Source organism: Xiphias gladius, chromosome 22, assembly GCF_016859285.1.
Source record: "Xiphias gladius isolate SHS-SW01 ecotype Sanya breed wild chromosome 22, ASM1685928v1, whole genome shotgun sequence".
In the NCBI taxonomy this organism is placed as follows: Eukaryota; Metazoa; Chordata; class Actinopteri; order Istiophoriformes; family Xiphiidae; genus Xiphias; species Xiphias gladius.
Window position 1 is genome coordinate 525,476 of NC_053421.1, and position 20,515 is coordinate 545,990.

Sequence of the window (20,515 nt, forward strand, 5' to 3'; positions counted from 1 at the left end):
ATTCTTGGGCTGCCGCAGACACTCAACTGCCCTCTTGTTATTACATTCATGTGAACTAACCAAAACAATCGACTGTCCTGCTAAACAACCACAGACACTCATCTGTCCTGCTATTACTGCAGACATGAATTAACTACAGACACTCATCTTGCTGTTATTACATACAAGTGAACCAACCACAGACACTCGACTGTCCTACTAATATTACAGATATGAATTAACAGTTGACTGTCCTGCTGTTATTAAAGACATGTCTGAACTAACCAGAGACACTTATCTGTCCTGCAGTCACTGCACTTGTGTCTGAACTGATGCAGACACTCAACTGTCCTGTTATTATTACAAACATGTCAACTATCCACAGACACTCATCCTACTGTTATCACACACCTGTGAACTACCCACAGACACTCGACACTCCTGCTCTTAGTACAGACATGTTAATTGGTGACACACACACACTTGTCCTTCTGTTATTAGAGAGGTGAACTAACCACAGACACTCAACTGTCCCTTTGTTATTACAGACATGTCAACTATCCACAGGCACTCGAATGTCCTGCTGTTATTGCAGACGTGAAATAACTACAGACACTTATCCTGCTGTTATTACAGACATGTCTGAACTAATCACAGACACTTGCCTGTCCTGCTGTTATTCCAGACATGTTAACTAATCAAAGGCTGCTGTTTTTAAACTCATGTCTGAACTAACCCCAGACACGTGACTTTCTTGCTGATATAACAGACATGTCTGAATTAAACACAGACACACAATTGTCCTGTTGCTATTGAAGAAATGTTTGAACTAACTAGACACTCAAGAATCCTGCTTTTATTAAAGGAACAGGTTAAATTAGGATATACTTTTAGAAAAGACAGTTCTCCCTCCCCCATGGTTTTCTCGTTTACTCTTCATAAAACAACCTATTCTTATGTTTTCCTGTGACCTGGAAATCAGTAAATGAAGACTGTTGTGTCTATTAAAACCTGTTAAAGAGCAAGTAGGACTTAATAATTCGGCATTCAAAACATCAGATTTTGACAGTAAAGACTGCTGCAAGACACATCATTTAAGGACTGTTATCAGACTTCAAAAAGCTCCATCTGGAGACACTCAAGGCTGTGTACTACTTTTTTCACATATACAGTAATGCTCCCCGGCGCCTGCAAACAAACTTTGATATGTAGAATTTGTGGAGTTCCCTTTTAACCACGACTACCATCTTTCCCTAACCTCAACAAATTAGTTTCAGTTGCCTCACCGTAACCGAACAGACATTTCTAACAATATTTGAATGCACATCCAATGACTAAACAAACATTTTTTAACAAAACATTTTGAAATGAAATGAAAACTGCTTTGGATCTGATTGTTGTTTAGTAAACTTGTTGCACAGACCTAATTTAAGATGAGTAATGCGTTACTCTAATTTTTTTTCCTCATATGAATTTACAGGGTCTCATATGAATTTACAGGTTCTAAGACAACAAATTAAAGAGACAGTTGACCTGGGCACAAGAAACTCCAAATGACAAGACTTCATAAAATTAAAGCATTCATTGTATTATGCTGAGTTCCTGGGGGATTTCCATCATCATCATACATAACTTTTTTTTTTTCTGCTGTCGGTCCCGCAAACAAAACTCTTTTCCTATGTAAATATAGGTTTAGGGTTGATTCAAACATTTAGTAACAAAATTTATGTAGGAGAGGATGGCAAAAACTTGAGCCCAAAAGGAGTACACTTTTGAGCATTCCCAAATTGTTGTGTGTTTTTCAACTGGTTTTTGGCCTCATAAGGTGGAGGAGGGATTTTGGCATCTTTTTCTTGGTGTCAGGTAAAATCTTTGAATTGACTTACAGTGCATTAATTCATTACTATAATTGTGGGATGCCTGGACAACATTATTCCATTGTCTCTGCCAATAAACGTACTGTCCAAATCATAATCTTTTAAATCCACAGTCTGTACAGCAACAGAACCTACATATTTATTTGTCCTGTATTTTTTTTTTTTTAATACAGACTAGAGACAAAACCCAGTTTTGAATTTGAACAGGTCATTAAATTCAGTAAGGAATGAAGAGACAAGGGTTGATTCCAGGGGAAGCTTCCAGGGGAAGCCTAGGCCACGGCCATACATAGCTTTAGGTACATAAAAAAGGTACTGGTAGACAAATTGAAAAATTTTAAAATGTACCAAATTTCCTTAAAATTGTCAGATAGACTGTGAAGTCTTTGTTTTTGTCACTGTTTGTAAATAACCAGTTTGCCACCAATAAGCAGGTTATTGTTTCTGAATCATTATCTTGTAATGCCAGTTTATGATACTGTATGTTATGTTCACCACAATACATTAAGGATTCTCCTAACTGACACAGCACTCTTTCTGGTCCCTCTTTCAACAGAAAATCAAGATTTTGATATTGATAATATCAATAAACTTATTTCCAAATCCCATAGTTTCCATTGTTTACCATAAATACTTCCATTCAGGTCTGTCAGATGCTTTCTCAGCCTGAACAGACAGCACTACACAAAGGGACAGTAATTTAGATGCTGCATCTATAACATTAAAAAGACATTTTAAATTGTCTGATGTGAATCTTTGTTTAACAAAATGTAATTGGTCTGGATGGTCTGAGTAGTGCTGGCCCAAAATTAAGTACTGAGTATTTTCTACCTGTATGTTTGTGAGTTTGTTCTGAATCGAGTTTACACTGGTGCATACTTGCCTCCAGGAAATGGCCATGTGCTGCACTCCAAAGTCCGACACTGACAAAAGCTCTCACCTTCTCCTGTCTACCAGCTTTTATGTCATTAAACTAACTGCCAGCCATATAAATCCCATATAAATTAGTGTAACAACTCTAAATATCTAAATCCCTCTGGGCTTACCATAGCTGTATACGCTTGCTGTTGTGACCATTCAGTGATACAAACCCCAAAAAACCTGTATACTCGACTCAACTCGACTTTACTGGTGCTGATACTAGCTCTCATACAGACTCGCTGTCCTCATCACTTCCTGTACATGCCAAACTGAAGAATGCTGAAGAAACTGCCTAAGACATTCTTGACTCAATGGATTTGTTCATGTACCTGAGTCAGACAGTAGACACAGTGCTTGCCTGTTGATATTACTCCTGATTTCTAATGCCAGCAAACTTTGGAGAGATTTGGAGACACTTTGAGAGATTCTTTTACATTTGATTTAAATACTTTTATTGTATCCAGGTTATTTTTCTTTTTGCTATTGACATGACACAACATACAAACTCATTGGTAGAGTTTTGTTTATTTTCTGTAGAAAAATAAATAAATACACACATAACATCAACACAATTATCACAGTAAGTTCAGTGAAAAATTAAAAACTTCTTGTTTTCATTTCCACTCAACACAGGCACATCATGTTAGTGAGTCCTGTGCTCTTTGGCCAGAAAGGTGAGCAGCACCAAATACTGGAAAACTCGAAATAATTGATACAGAGATCCAGACCCAGTATATACTGGGAGAAAAATAACACTCAAACATCCTGGCACAAGGACTAAGGTAGGCAGTATCCATCAAGCACCTTGGCATACAATTTTATATCTTCATTAAGTGGAGACACAGGATTGTAACTTGAGCATAAATTATTATCTTTCCCTTTTTGGCTGGACTACAACAGTGGAGCTAGCCCTATAAATTTAAATGTCTGTCACTAACTGACTGACTGACTGATAAAGTTACACCGTTGGTTGTTCCTCTTTCCAAATAAATAGGTGCAAAATGTTATTATTATGTCATCAGGGGGAAATCTGGGGTTCAGAATCTTGCCCAAGGACAATTTGACATGCAGATTGGAGAAACCGGGGATCGAACCAATCGACTTTCTGGTTAGTTGACGACCCAATTACGTCCTGAGCATCAGCTACTTCTACCCAGCAGCTGACAACCTTTCAGTTACTTTTCTTCACAAAAGCACCTAGAGACAAAGCTTTTGGACAACAAAGACTTTTTGGACAAACCTTAGCTACTTTCCATAGAAGAGAGTCACCAGTATTGCCTAGCAAGTGCGAGGTTGGGATTTCCCTCCACAGCCACACCTCTCTATACATCTCATTCAACTGACCGCATGACAGCTGACACAGAGGTGAATAAGCTTTTAACATTCTCTCTTAGTGATCGCTTTACAGCCAAAATCACAGCACAGCCATTGTCTTTAACTTATGCGTATGGTGATTCTGTCAGATGACGTTGCGGTTATAAAATCAGGATTTTAGCACTGCAAAGCTTGGTTTGGTTGCCATCCAAACCTGATGATTTGCCAAAATTTATTTAGGTACATTATGAAATTCATTTAAAATGATATGAGAGTCAAGTTCACTTGCTTTTTGGTTAACTGGCGAAGATTTAAGCCATTTGACAAAGAAACTAAATCAGAATTTGAAACTCTTATTTCCATACCACTTTCACATAAATCATTAAAAGAATCATTAGTATGAAAGGTACTTTTTTAATAACCATTAATTATGCTGATTGGGAAAAAAATTGTTATTGCCCTCTGAGGGCTGCGGAGGTCTGGAATTTAAGGCTTCGCTTTTTCAGCAGGCAGCGAGGAGACACTGACGTCAGTGTTGCCATACAAACTGAGATTACCAAAGTGAAATGTAATTTTACATTCATTTTCCAAAGCTTTGGTTATGCAGCTTAAATTTACTGTATATAGCTCATTACAGTGAACCATACACACTCGTGACAAATGTGGAGGGAAAATGAGGTGATTGACTGCGAATAAAGAACCTATTATTTTGCACTTTATTGCAAATAAAGATATTATTAAAGATGACTAAGTGACTTGGAAAGAAAAATCATTGTTGGGGCACAGATGGCAGGAGCAATAGGAACAGTGACTAAAGTGATATCTGCATTTATATCTATGGACATCAGTAAATAGGGTTAGGGCATATCGCCCTATTAGGATAAACAGAAAGCAACTCCTATGTGTAAGCAAGAGCAGCCCATCAACAATTACATGAGAGGGTTAAAATAGTAGGGTTGCAGTGCATAAACCCATCATTGCAAAGATGAATGTGGTTGTTAGTTTAATTCATACACAAACAGAAATGTAAAAATCGTTCTGGATTTTGAGGGGAGTTCTGTGTTGGATGTATTTTTGATCTCTAATTTAGAGCCATCCACGTGGAGGAAATATTTGTATATTTGGTGATGAGGGGCAGCATGTGGATGGATAATAATCCCAGACCCAAGATGGACCCCTGTGTAAACAAACAACAGATATATTTACATTCAGTGCTTTTCACCAAAACACACTGTCTGTATTTGAGTTCTGACAAATGTGTTGAATGTATTTCCTTTCTCATAAAACATTTACAAAGCCACTTTTTTGAATATAATACATTTTGCAGTGTTTACATTCATGTTTACTTCTTGCATTCTTCTTCTTCTTCTCTGCCTTTGTTGGCACATTTGTGTTATTTTGGTGCGTTATCGCCATCAACTATTAATCAGTGGAAGAGTGTGTAAAAACTGGCACAATATGAATTGTGTGTGTGTTTCCGCAAAACAGGGACTGATTTGTATAAACAGTATAGTGATACTGAAACTCTACATAGGCCTTTAACAGTCCCTAAAAATCCAGTTTTTGCTGCCCTCCACTGGTTTAACTTCTCACCTTGCTGGAGTGATGCACAAGTGTATTCCAGGACACTGTGACATCACCATTGGGCTTTGTCATGAGGGATCCTGATGGGCAAAACACACACCAGCTGTGGATGGCTAACATGATACATTTCAGAGATTAAGGTGAGCATACTCCACAGTAAAAGCATTAGGTTTTTTAACTCCCTGATTTTTTTCCCTCCCAGCATGACATCCGTGCAGAACAGTGTGTTTGCCTTCTAGCAAAGTTGGATTTGTAAGTGTGGTGAATATTCCCAAAATGCTTCAGTGTTTTTTACAACCTCAATACAAAAAGTCCAACATTCCTGGTCTTGCTGGCAGGAGCCAGTCCTCTGTGGAGCAGCACTGGAGGTCAGAGGATGAAATCATGACATGAGGAAACAGTTGAAGACAGTGGGGGACTGTTATTTTTATTGTTTCACACGCAGGTTTGATGTTTTTCTCTGTTCTTTTGGGCTCTTTCTCACAGTTTATGATCAATTGTTCCAAATTGCCCATAATAAACTAGAAACCTGTATGAAGGTAAAGAGTGGCTTTATTCCATACAAGCATTAATATTCTACCCCCTTGGTGATAAAACACAGAAATACCATAGCAGGACTGGGTGACATAAATGTGATGATTACTCCCACAATAAAGTACATCATAGGTAATCCATACTGATCCATTCACTGTAATAAACAGTTCCTGACTTTGTACTTCCTTTATCTAAGAAAAATTCACTATCATTTTTCTGCCTCGTATATTAGTTGGAAAATTCATTAAAGACACATAGTTGTTCCTGTCATGACTCAGCCATAGAGTTCATCTCATTACAGTAGGGGTGAAATTGGTATTCTTACATTCATAACTTAGGCAGTTTACAATTCTGTTGTTTAAAGACTAAAGACTTTTGCATCAATGTGCTCTTCAATATTATATAATATTTTAATAATAGCATGGATATGTGTTTCTGTTTGGTAATAAAACAGGTATAAAAGTTAATGAGTCTAACTTTCTAATAAACAAACACTGTTATTATAAATGTGAATAAATCATTAATAAATGTTTTTTACAAAAATCCATACAATCTGCAGTTTTCTAGGAGGTCAGAGTTCAAATGGTCCATTGGAGGAGTCTTCCTGATGAATTAACAAGACTAAGTGAAAACCTAGTATATGTCTGGACCAGGTAGGATCGATGTGCTAAATTGCTGGCAGTTTGTTACAGGGATAGTAGTGATAGTGTCTATAATGTGAATTCCTGGATATAAAATGTTCTTTGAAATTTCTGTAGTGGTCTTAATGTTGTTATGTGGATTGAAGTAGCATATCATATGAGGTGTATGTTTATATATATGTAGAGCTGAAGTCATGTGTTTTCACAAAGGCCCTAGTTCAAAGGTCCTCAGAGGGCACCTTGCAGTTTGAATAGGAGGAAATGCTTTAGACTTAAAGCCATATGTTAGTGATGTTTTTCAGGAAAAACAACCTGCTTATTTAAGAGTTGGTGACCAAGGCTGATTTTCAGAGTGGTTCATTGGCTTCACACCCTCTCACAAGCAGATCTGCAGATGCTTGACTTGATGCTGTCTTCTTTGTAGTATATGCAATCAAGACGGTGTCAGCGGTCTCCTTCATCCTCTTCACATCATCAACACCATCTAATAAACTACAAGAATTTTGGCGTCACGAACTTGGTCGTGTTGTGCCCTGCAGCATCTTCATCAGCATCAGCGCGCCAACCCCCACTCCACGCCGGCAGTTCAGGTGAGCATTCCTCACATTTTTGGGGCGCTGGTTAGTTTGTTGAGGCTGTTGTATTTGCTGGTTGGTCACACCGCAAAGAATTGTTTGTGTGTGCGTGTCATGATGTGTTGATGTTTGGTTCGGTGCTCCATTCTAAATTTGGTTTTGTTGCGTTGGTAGGGTGACGCAAAAGGGGGGAGTAGTGTAGTAAAGACGTAAAGAAAATAAGAAGTTAAAGAAGGGGCCCTTATCTTCCTTAACGGTAAGACATGCGTCTTAGCCGCTGCGTGAAAGTTGGCTTTTAAAGAATAGTGGAATTTGACTGGAAATTAGAAACGTAACTCCGGGCCCGGAGGAATTAGGAGAAATTAAATAAAGTAAAAGAAACATGGTAAAAGAGGAAATGTAAAGGAAAAAAGAGGAAATACAGAGGTTAAGCCACAGATTCGGATAAAGCCCTTAGGAAAGCGGTGTTAGACGGGCCATCAAACCTGGGATGTTACTAGGAGGTGTTTCAGGTCAGTTCTAAGAACTGGAGGTGCAGATTGAGAAAATTCAATTGTAAGTTCCCACTCGAACATTCGTTGACGAACGATGTCTGAAGCAGCCTCTCATTGAAATGTCTGCATCTCATTAAGGTAGCATACATTTAGGAAAAAAGAGAAAAAGTGAGCGGCAAAATGCGCATTTAGTAGGGAAAAGTATGAATGAGTTAACTTTGAGAAATTTGGGATGATGATTGAGTTTGTTGTGAGCTTCTGTTTAGTGTAATCTGCTCTGTGTCTTTGTTTGTTCAACGATTCGTCTATGTGTGTGTGTGTGTGTGTGTGTCTGCTGCGTGGTGTGTCAGCGGTGTTTCAGCTGGGTGTGACTGGATGTGGAAGGTTCATGTGTGACAGTCACACATAAGTTGTGGTTGAAAATAAGTGATTTATTGATCCACAGTAGAGGAGCCTGATAACTGAAGGATCTGCCTCCTATTCTACTTTTGGAGACTCTAGGAACCACAAGATAGCCTGCATTCTGCGAGCGCAGTGTTCTACTGGGTTAATAGAATACTATTAGCTCTTTCAGATATGAGAAGTTATCTGTTAACTCTCCTCGCTCTTTTGTCTGTTTCTATCTGTGGATTTTTCTAAGAGAGTGTTTTGCAGAGTGATTTGTATTTGGGATGGTTTAACTGTATGCTCTCCCTTGTGGCTCTCAGCGCATGGAAAGGTGCAGTCATGATAGGAACTGACATAAAGGCCCCATGCAGCTGTAGTTGGAAACTGTTTTAGATACACTCTAAATGCCCCCTGATGACGTAATAAAAATCAGGCAGACAAAAACACAACTCCAAATGAATTTAAATAATAAAAAAATAATCTGCAAATAAGCAACAACGTTATTGTTTGCTTTTAACTTTTCCACCCTAACCCTAACCCACAACCCAAAAAAAGCAGCTTTAAAGTTACCTGTCAAAATTTGGAACATGGTTTAATTTCTTCAATAGCTTGTCTGTTTATCCTAGTCTATCATTAGTAGACACAGGAATACTCAAAAGCAGGGATGTCACAATACCAGATATTTGGTAGTCGGTACCAATATCATTGTAATTCCATGATTCTCAATACCAAATTCAATACCAAGGCACACATGCACGCACACACATCCTTTCAGATAATCAGTATACAAATACAAGCAGTAGTTTAAATTGACTAACAGTGACAGACCAATAGTATGAAAATATTAATTTAAAAAGTAGGCATTTTGAGCACCCAATTCACTTAATAAGCTATTGTTATGTAAGCCTAAACATGTGAACGGTGTGTATCGAGCAATGTGACAACAGATGTCAGCTGTTGCAATTCTCATAACATAATAACAGTAATATTTCAGGGTATTAACATTTTGATGACACATTGTTAAGATAAAGTTAACAACTGAAACTCACTCACCCCGGATTCTGTGTAAAGATCTGGGAGTCTGTATTTGAGGAGCTAGTTGGAGATCCTTCCTCCTTTCATTCAAAATGCTCTGTGACACCCTTTGCCTACTGGCTTTTGGTTTTCTATAATCTGTCCCTGATTATCCACCTCAAACGCAGTGACTCTTGGCATGTTTTTTTCCACAAATCGTGGTGGAACTGTTAGTGCACCACATTTGCCACCACCATTCCACATTTGTTATTCTTACTGTGTCTGGCTTACTTCTTCTTCTTGCCTTTGTGTTTGACGTCAGACAAGAACACTTGGTGGGTTATTATTCTTCCATCAGTCCTGGAAGAATCACATCTACAGTACCCATGACATCTATGGTAGAAAAAAAAGTACCGTGATGTTTTCATAATCATTGCATCGACTTGGTACAGAAGTATAGACTCTTAAGACAGACCTTTGTTAAGGAAATCAAGCTCGGTAGAGAAACAGGCATAGACGTCATAAGAGGGTAAATATAAGGACTTGGTTTGATATACAACCCTGGTTATCATATGTAGTTTGAGTCTGAGTACGGAGCTTACTCAGACTGTAGGAGCTACAGTATCACTAAAATATTGAGTAATTATAGGCCCTCTTCTTTCAATACAGATTTTTTTAGTTTGTTTTTAGCAAAGGCCAAGAAGAATGAGGCCATTTAATTTGAAAAAACAAAAATGTTAGATTAATTAAACTATAATGAAAAGTCCATATTTAAGTACAAACAATGTCCTTAGTGAGATTCTTGTATTTTTTTTTATATTTTGTACATCTGCCTCTACTTTTGATTACAGATTTGATCTCCTTGGCCATGGATGATATCAGTCTAACACAAATCTTTGGAAAGATGTTTTTTGCCAATCTTCACAATGAATCTTTTTAGCTACTCTTTGCAAGAGGGGTTTTGTTGTTCTACCTTCTGCTTTAAAATCCTCCAAAGGTGTTATATTGAATTCAAGGCATGGGACACACTCGGTCAGGTCATGGTTTCCGCATTTTTATTTTTTATAGTCTTTTTTGCAGTTTGGGAACATTGTCATGTTGGAAAATTTTTCTCATGCCAAGCTTCTTGAGACTGGCAGTCCTCTTTTCATTCAGTATTTGGGTATACAAACCTGCATTCATACTACCATCTCAAATGTCATCTCCCCTACGCCTTTTGCACTTATGCAGCCCCATATCATTACAACTTTGCTGCTGCAAGACTGCAGCAGCAACCTTCACCTAATGTTCTGTTAACCTATTGACATAATATGATTATAGCCTACATTGGGTTTCTGACTATTATACTGTTCTCGGAATGAGTAGTCCGTATGCAAAGCTAGACTGTTAGCTAACAGTGTGAAGTCCTCCAATAAACACAAGGTTTAACTTTTCATGAATATTTAATGAAGATCCACAAATTTAGTGTAAACTACAAAAAAGCACAAAATGCAAACAAATCAAAATCAGGTTAGCTAACATGTTATAGCTTTGCTAGCAATTAATTAAGTCACTTTTGACCTAATTTGCAGCAAAACAAATATACAGCAAATATATTATGTTGAAAAAATAACAAAACAAAATACTCACAGACAAATAGTGTCCAAGGCAACAACATTAAAATTGCTGCAGGAGAAACAGTGACGTGTTCTCTACCCCGCTTTTTTAACTCTGAGTTTAATTCCCTGCTTTGCAACTACTACTGATCAATGACCAGGAGAGGGCAGTGTAGTAAACAAAAATCTACTTATCTATTCTACAGGCACTCAAACAGAGGGCACTCAACGCCTGGTACAATATGGTTGTACGTCTAAAACACAATAAATGAGAGACAATCATAACCATGTAAGCCAGTCTATTGTTCCTTAGACAAAAGGACAACCATATCTGAGGTTGGTCTCAGAAACACTTTCTCAGTTTTTTCTTTTGCTGTCCTTACTTCTGCCTTGCTAACCTTGTTGTCATTGCAGAGGAATGTCTTCATAACAAGTCCCAAAGGCCACTTATGCCTGTGAGCTTGGTTGTCCTTTAGCAAAACAACATCTCCAACTTTGATGTGGGGCTTGTCCTCTGTCCATTTTCTTCGACTCTTAAGAGTGGCAAGGTCCCCCCCCCCCCCCCCCTCCAGCTCATCTAAAAGTGTCTGTGAGACACTGTTCCCATTGTTTTTTGTGGAGCTCTGCTGGGTTGAAGTTGCCAGAAGGTCTTTTGAGTCAAAATCCTTGCTGGTGTGAGGACAGCTGGTATGTCCGGGCTTGTAAACAATGGCAGTAGTGGTCTTGCGTTCATCAACGCCATTGCCTCAGTATGTTAAACTCTGTCACCTCCTTCACTTCAGCCTCACACATAGAAGCCTTCAAAAAAATCTAAATTGTCTCATATTCAATTCCAGATTGAAATTTGACAAGCAAATAAATTATGTAGTACAATTAAGCTTCATGCAGCTCTGCATCATCTACAAAATCATATCAATTCTCTTTACTTTTGACCCGGAGAAAGTCATCCATGCCTTGATATCGCCCCGTCTTGATTACTGCACCTCCTCTTGTTTATCTCAGCTCCAATTAAAACAAAATGCAAGCGTTTTAACAAACAAGAGGGAGCATATTACTCCCATTCTTGCCTCCGTATACTTCCTGTTAGCTACAGAGATATTTTAAAATTCTCATGTTTGTGTAGAAGTTGCTAAATCGTCTTCACCCGTTCTTACATTACAGCACTCCTCACCCCATATCACACTGTCAGAGACCTGAAATCATCTGACCAAAGACTTGTGTCTTTCCCGAGATCTAGGACTAAGTGTTATGGGGACAGGGCTTTGTCTATCGCTGCCCCAAAACTACGCAACTTTCTTCCTTCCACCATCCGATTCTCCCTCACTATGAGATTTTCAAGAGTCGTCTTAAAACACACTTTTACTCCCTAACTTTTAACTTTTCAAGTAGCTCGATATGCACAGCCTGTGTGATAGACATGTGAAACGCACCACCCACTATTTGCCGTCTACACTGCCTCCCCTTGTGTGTTTGCTCCCAATAATATACAATCTTGCCACTCTGATTGCTCCCTCTGTGATATGATGCCACATGGTAGTATCTCACTAAGAAAGAAGCAATGTGGTGAGTACGGGGAATGATAAATGGGTGCTTTTCTTCTTTTGTGAGAGTTGCTGGTGTAAGGCAGCCTCCAACCCTGAGCAATCCATCTTCACCAATGATGGGGTTAACCTTTGTGAGTGGGCTTTGTTTTGGCAATGCCTTTTTCATATTAATTTATTTGTATTCTTCCTTGAAGATCTCACGGTGAACAGTGAGAAAATTACAGCTTTTGCCCTGAAGAGCACACTTATGATGCCCGGCTTACTGTAACACTTCAATCCACTGCATTTGCTTTGATCTGAGGTCTTCTTGAATGATGCTACAGCCAAATAAGTGATGCTATGGTGCGACACAAGGTAATTCAATGAGAAAATCTTTCAAAATGAGGTGACTTTAACTGGGCCTCTGAGGTTTTATTGATCAGAAATGACATTAGGCCGTATCTCTACACCTGCTTCAGGATCTACAAGAGAGATGTCTGACTGTGATGGCCCTGGTTTGGATTGTGTTAAGAATGATGGTCCAGAAAGGCAATTTTTGTGTTGAAGTTGGGAAGCCTGAACAGGCCTTGTGAGATGATCTGACAGGTTGTTCTCTGTAGACATGTAGTCCCATTGCTCAGGATGTGTGTATTTTTGGATTTGAGTCACTCTGTTGGCAACATATGTTTTACACCTTCTGGTGCTGCTGTGTATGTACCCGAGGACTATCTTACTGTCAGTGAAGAATTTGACAGCATCCAGGTCAATGTCAGTGTCATCCCTTAGTAGGTCATACAGTTCCACAGCAAGAACAGCTGCACATAACTCCAATCATGTGACAGTGTGAGCAGGCTGTTGGGCTAATTTGGACTTGCCCATGATATAGGCACTGACCTTCATTGTTAATGGCTCTTAAGTAAGCTACAACTCCAATTGCCATTTTGGATGCATCTAAAAAGATGCACAGCTCTCTTCTCTCGGCAGAGGACTGTGATGATGGAACAATAGCACCTTGCAATCTGAAGATGTTGGAGTCATTTAAAAGATTATTTCCACCTATTCCATTCTTCATTCTTTTCAGAGGGGAGTGGTTCATCCCAGCCCTTTTCCTCACCTGAAAGCTCACAGAGTAGGGCTTTTCCTTGCATCGTTACTGGTGCCACAAATCCTAAAGGGTCATCCAAACTGTTTACAGTGGCTAAAACACCTCTCTGAATATATGGCTTTTCCTCTTTGGAAACTTGGAATGTGAAACTGTCTGTTTCCAGGCTCCACAGGTCTCCCAAGCTGCGCTGTAGGGGGAGATCAACCAATCTTTGTTCTGTGCAAGCATCTTGTGAGTTCTTCTTTGTGGGTGCAGATGCGAGTCCATCATCAACACATAAATGTCATACTTCAATCTGCTTGGTATCAAAGCAAGAGAAAAAAGACCCTTCATTGCTCTACACTGTTACTTTGAAGACGCTGTTTACGGAGCAGAATGGTAATGGTGCCACCCAGCTGTTTTCCTTCATCTTCACAAACTTCTCTATCCATTATAGAAAGGAAAGCTTGAAAGCTTGTCCAGCATGGGGCAGGTGAAATCGCCACATGCTTTGTTGACCCACAACACTTAAAAAAACAAATTAGCTTCTTATTAAGAAATAACTTATGCTCCTCCACAGGCTTAGCTCTGAAGCTCCTACATTTTTTTAGCAGATGGGGCTTTTTATCTATGGGGCATTGCTTTTCAGGACTTCCCATTTTCTCAGCAGTGTCACTCTGGATAGTTGAGGACTATTGTAGAACATTGGTTTTATGTACATTTACAGAAGCATTGTTGTCACTTTTCATGTATTTCTCAATTTTTCAGCTCTGGTAGCTGGGGATGTAAAGGTAAAACTTGGGTAATTTCTTACTTTTGCCTGCTGTCTTATAAAGCTAGAGAAAAAACTGAAAGTGGGAAAGGCAACTCTATATTCCTCCTTATATTTGGCTCCCAAGGCAATCCATTTCTCCTCCATTTCTCCTGTAAGCTGTAAGTTAAGGTTGTCCACAGTGGGATTTATTTGAGCTTTGGTCAAATAAGACAAGCCTGGCAGATATCCAACTTGTTTTATACACTCTCCTGAGGAACGTCACCCTACTGTCTTAGCTTGGCATTACCTTTGTTGGTAGGTTTAGTCGTTGGTAGTACTTTGAAATGCTGCCTTCCACGACCAATGATTCTTGGGGCGGTCATCAAATGTAAGAATACCTGCACTCAACATTTCCTGATGAATTAGATACTTTGTTATGTCTTGCACACCCTGAGGCTGAGATGAAGGCTCCCTTAGAGGGTAAAAAGATTGTCCTGTTTGGGCCTGAGGAGTGCATTTTATCTTCTAATTCCTCCCTTTGTTGTTCTCGTTTGACATTAGCATGTCCTTTATCAGCATCTGTTTTTCTAATTATGTCAGGTAGCTGCTTCATTTATGGCCATTTTAGATTGCTCAAAGTGCCATCTTGTGGCAGCCTAAAGGATCAACCTTGAATGAGATTACTCTGGAGTATGCCTCTGAATTCTGCTAGACATATTCAGAGGTGCACTGGGCTAAACTGATTGGTAGCTTTAGTAAGTCTTGGCTAAGTTCGCTCTTATTAGATTTAGCAGCTTTTTCATAAGCAGCAGCTGCAGCTGTAGCAGAAGGGACAGCTCTTTGGCTTTGTAGAATACGAAGATATCTATATATTCCACATGTAGCCTCCACTTTCTCCTTTAATACTATGACATTACTAAAATAGTTTAACAAAAATAATATTTAGATTTTTTCATGTCTGTGACATATTCAGATAAAGCCTAAACATTGAAACTATAGTGAAAGGTGTCAGCTTTATATAATGTTGCTAGTATGATGCCAATATGACTATCAACAGATGTATTTCTTGTCTATTCTTGCTGGGAAACACAAGCATCACGCATGAAAAATAGACAAGACGCCGAAAGTCTAGATAACACGCTGCTGCTGTGAGGCTTGAGCCACGCCTCAGACGTGCATCTTACGCAGGCTGTGTGGCTGCTCTAACCCGTTAACGTGTGTGCCAAAATCAAAACCAAGATGTTCCACAATCGCCACGTACAGTTGTGAGGTAAGCCGTGTGGCTCGGGCCTGGTAATCCTGGTCAGGTCCACACCAGACATGCCGGGCCCGATCTGATCCAGACAAATTTATTTTGGTTCCATTTGACCAAAGAATGTGCTGCCAACATGCATCAGACTTCTTTTCATGGTCTTTGGAAAAGTCAAATCTTGCAGTTCTGTGCAGTTTTGTGAGCGATGGTTTTCTTCTTGGATGCCGCCGGTAGAGGTTGACTTCATGAAACGTCCTTCGTACTGTATGATTAGTCACTGAAACACCAGTTTCCAAAGATAATCCTTGTATCTAGTCAGGGCACATACCCGTCTGTATTTCAATGTAAGGTTGTGTAAATAGTGAATCGCGCATGGCATCATTTTTTGACAGTCACTAAACCTTCTGTTATTGGTAGTATTACTCTTCCTATACGTCCTAACCACTGTCCAGGAATCTGGGAGGTAGTACATCATATCACTGTCTCTGCCTTCTCCTCAGTTTGGGGATGTAAAGGTCATGCCAATCCGCCAGTTGCATGTTTGGCTCAAAGGATAATGCTGCAAAATCAGAGTTCCTTTGTTGACATTTTTTCTGTTGTCTGTACCTTCTCCTCAGCTTTTTGTTCCTGATTGACTAAATATATAGAGAGGGTAAAAACTTTCTAGCTCACTTTCTCCTGCCTAATCAATCCGCAGACTTAACTGTTGGTTCCTATCATACTTCTGTTGTGAGTAGTAACATTTTCTTCATTCCTGTTATTATGAGCTGTCACAACAAAGGGGAGAAATATTTGCATGTGCTCCGTTGAGCTATTGTATGGAAATCACAGACAAAATTTATCAGGATTTTGCACAATATCTAACCTGTTTATTATCGCAGTATCCATAGAACCTTGTGAAAGTTGCCTTAACCCAATCATTTCCTGTTTGCGCAAAACCCATACTGATAAAATTTAGTACTTTTGAATATCCCGCTAGTGGCATACCACTCCCACTATTGTTTTTCTTTTTTTATATATCAGGGTTTCCGGTTGGTTTTTTTCAGGTTTTGGTTTTTTTTGTTTAATTGTTTTATTGTATTTTTATTGAAAGTTTTATTTATTGTTATTGATATTGTTTTTGTTTTTTTCATTTTTGCTTTGGGCCTCACATTGTTTTTAATCCTGCTCTGCAAAGCATATTGGGGTGCATGAAAGGTGCTGTCACCAATTCATTCTGAGAAACTGAAAACTACCTACAACCATTACAGATTACAGATTTGAATCTTTACAAAAACATGTAGTCCTACAAGTTGTACTACTAACTAGTTGTTGTTGTTATGTTGTTAAATGCTGCTCAACCAGCAACTTAAATATCAATTTTGAAGCATCCTCGACAACACCACCAAGTAAACTTTTCAAAACAATCTGCATAAGTGCATAACTGCACACATTGGCTGGATAACACATGACCAATATAGGCTCCATATATAAAATTGATCCAAACATACAGTACATACTGAGTGGGCTGAAAAATGTACTCAGGAGCCCACTCAAACCTCTGATTCCCCCTCCTCAGCCCCTCCAAGGATCGTGTTTTAGCTTATAACTGTGGAATTTAATAAATGAGTTTGTTCACTTAACACACACCTTTTCCACAAAACTTGAATGTGTCAACACATTTTAAGATGGAACATAACAAATGTCATGCTTCACTGTGACTGACTCGGTTGTTTAAAAGCAATGAGACCAGTGATGTGACTGGCAGAGAGTATATTTATTAATCACCACACCCACTGCTGCATATAGATGAACCAATATAGCAGATGGAGATGCCCACACATGTGCCCAAGACCTACTACTTTGTACTTGTCATTGCACTCATATGATTAAATTAGGGCCCTTTGCGTTAATAACTAATCACCAAACAATCTGTCAATCCTAAATAATATATCTTAGTTTTATATGAAAATAAGGAGCTCAATATACAGTGAGAATAGAAATAATATAATGTGTTCAGTTAATCTGAAAGCATGAATGAAAAATACTGAAGCTCTTCAGATTCTCTGAAGAGAATCTTTGCAGCTTCAATGTCCTCCACTGGTAAAATATTTTTTTAAAAGTAAGAAATTAAGAGAAGAGAATGGATAATTTAATCTCTTTATCTGTGTCTGAGTTAAGAGGAAGGTGAGGGTTGGGATGTGGCACTGTGCACCCCAGAAAGGGACTGTCCAACTTTACTGATGTGGAAATATATTGTCCTGGGAAGCAGGGGTGGGAAGGAAGAAACCACCTGACCTCTCCTTAGCTCAGAATAATGAATTTCACATAATACTGAATTTAATGTTATGGATATAAAGGTAATGTTCAGCCGTATCAGCTAGTGACTTCCATAACTTTAATCCTCTCCCAACTGTTTAGCAAGTCCTTCCAACAATTCAAGATCCCACTGAAGAAACCTTAATTCTATGACTGATTAAACATGTAAAAACAGCCATCTTTTAACTTGTTGATATTGTTGACAGACATTATACTGTATGTTGTGTCAGTTTTCCTTGCTTTCTCACTTTACATTATGGGTCACCATTTTGGGAAATTGATATCTCTTCCAGTGTCTCTGTATGGAGCCGGTTAGCCTATCTTAGCATAAAGACTGGAAGCAGGGGGAAACAACTAACTTGGCTCGGTCCAAAGTACGAAAATACACCTACCAACACCTCTAAAGCTCATTAAAGACCCTTTCAAACAAGAACCCCTTTACCTTAATGCAACATGTCTTTTGTTTGAATATGCAACCTGGTAACTTTTATGTAAAAGTCGGGTTGGAAATCTTATTAGGTCAGGCCTGCAACACTTCTTTATCACTTTAAACACGACACAAGTCTGAACTGAATGCTGTCCGATTAACAATAAGACTTAAGCAGCACACAATTAAATTTATTAAGAGAGAATAAATATCCGTCTTGTTCCACCTTCTAAAATGACTAATACATTTTTTATCTTAGCCTTCAACTCTTATAACCAAAAACAATTTTCTACTATTTTTTAACATTGGCTGAGTACAGTGACTAGTTGTCACTGTGCTGTTGTCAGGTTTGGTACCTTTGTAAGCTATATAGATACCCAAACTAAAGCCTGTGCTCATCTGGCTACTTGCACTATATCTGAAGACACCCCACAGATGTATAATGCACAGATGGATCAAGAAATAGTTCTAGCGCAGAGCTCCACCTAATCTCTGTTACTCTACAAATCAAACAAAAGAGATACAGTGTGTTAATTAGTGAGCTTTAGAGTTGTGGATTGGTGTATTAACACAGAGATATGAGACTGATTTTCCCATCTTCTCATCTCAGAGAGAAAGCCAAAAAGCTTTTCCAATTACTTTAAGTTCTCCACTTTTCTAAATTTCTGCTCTCTAGATACTGTCTATGAAAGATCCATCCAAAGGGCAAAGATCCATTCCAGGGGGCATCATCCCTCCAAAATAAACCCAAGCAGAACCAGTGCTGAGCAAAGCAACTCCCTCCACCATTTATTTTCCAAAAATACTCTTGTAAGTTGGCAGGAGTGGCCTTGCAGCTCAAAAAACCCTACTTCCCCTTTCTTTCCTATGTAGTGGAAACCAATGTGAAGTCAGGACCACTATAGAAGCATTGTTAGACACATTTACCCCTGTGTGCTGGTCTAGGATCAGCTTTCTCTACCCCAATCTGACCTAAACAGCCATGAGCTAATGGACCAAACCTTCCCTGGACGAGCCACCCCATGCCTTCATGCAGCAGCAGCAGGATGACTTCCATAGTAGCAGCAGTGTTCTTGGGAGGAGGCGTGTGGAGGGAACAGAAGCATTAGGATTACTGAGAATGAGAAGTTTTGAGAGCAGGCAAGAGACTACTCATGGCTAAAACAAGGTCATAAACAGGATCATTTATTTCTCAATCATGCTTCTGGGACAGATTGAGCAGTTTCATTGGGCCAATTTTGTAAAGTGAAACTACACTGTATCATATGCTGTCCCTATTGACCTTTGTACTGACATGTATGCTTCTAATTTTCTCCGTAAGAGAGAGAATGGAGAATACATCCATCCACATCAAAGTCAAGCCTGAGAATAAAACGGTATTGCCAGAAAATTCCTTGGCCTCCTGTGAGCATTCCTGCAAATCCAAAACTTCTGCTCCTATGCTGTAGGTAGAAGGAATCACAGATTACATACAGAAGAGAGGAGAAGTACCATGAGAGAGGTTAAAATAAACCAATGAGCAGCTGAGTTCAAAGTGCCAAATTGTGCTAACAGTGTTGGTATTGTCCCTCCATTATCTAGCATGTTAAAAGTTCAGCATGTGTATAGTTTTTCTCTCCATAAAAAATTTACACTCTGCCGCACTTTCATGTTAGTTGAGTTATGTGGCTCTCTCTGGCAAGGCTGCAGGAGGGAGGCTTTGATGTGAAGCAATAAAAGCTGGAAGAGAGCAGCCAAGACTGCATACTGCAGTGTAGGCTGAATCAGGATACTGAGGTCACCAGTGATACACTGTACATTGGGGTGAAGACAGGTACCACTGATCTAACATAAAACAAAAAAGGGAAGCAAAGAAAAAACAGAGGGTGAAAGTTTTTGCAGTCAGCAACAGTGTAATTCCTGTTATGAAGCTTTCAGCATAATAAAAGCACAAGTAGGAACTGGACAAGGCTAAATTTTATGAATACAAGTAAAGTGTGCTGACTGAAAAACATACTAAACTGGTAAAATGTCTTAACATATTTATTATTTGTATGTGAGACATATGGGAGTTGAAAAGGACGTTAAAGTGAAGGCTTCAACTTTGAAGCAGTAAATGTGAGCATTAAAAGAAGCTGAGGTGCCATTTCATTTGTATGACTGAAAGTACTTAGAAGCAGTTGAAATGCAGTTGCCTCAAGATTTGAAATTTTAGCTTCACGATATGAAAGTTGAAATTTTGCATTTTACCTGCTTTTAGCCTCCACAATCAACTGACATTCA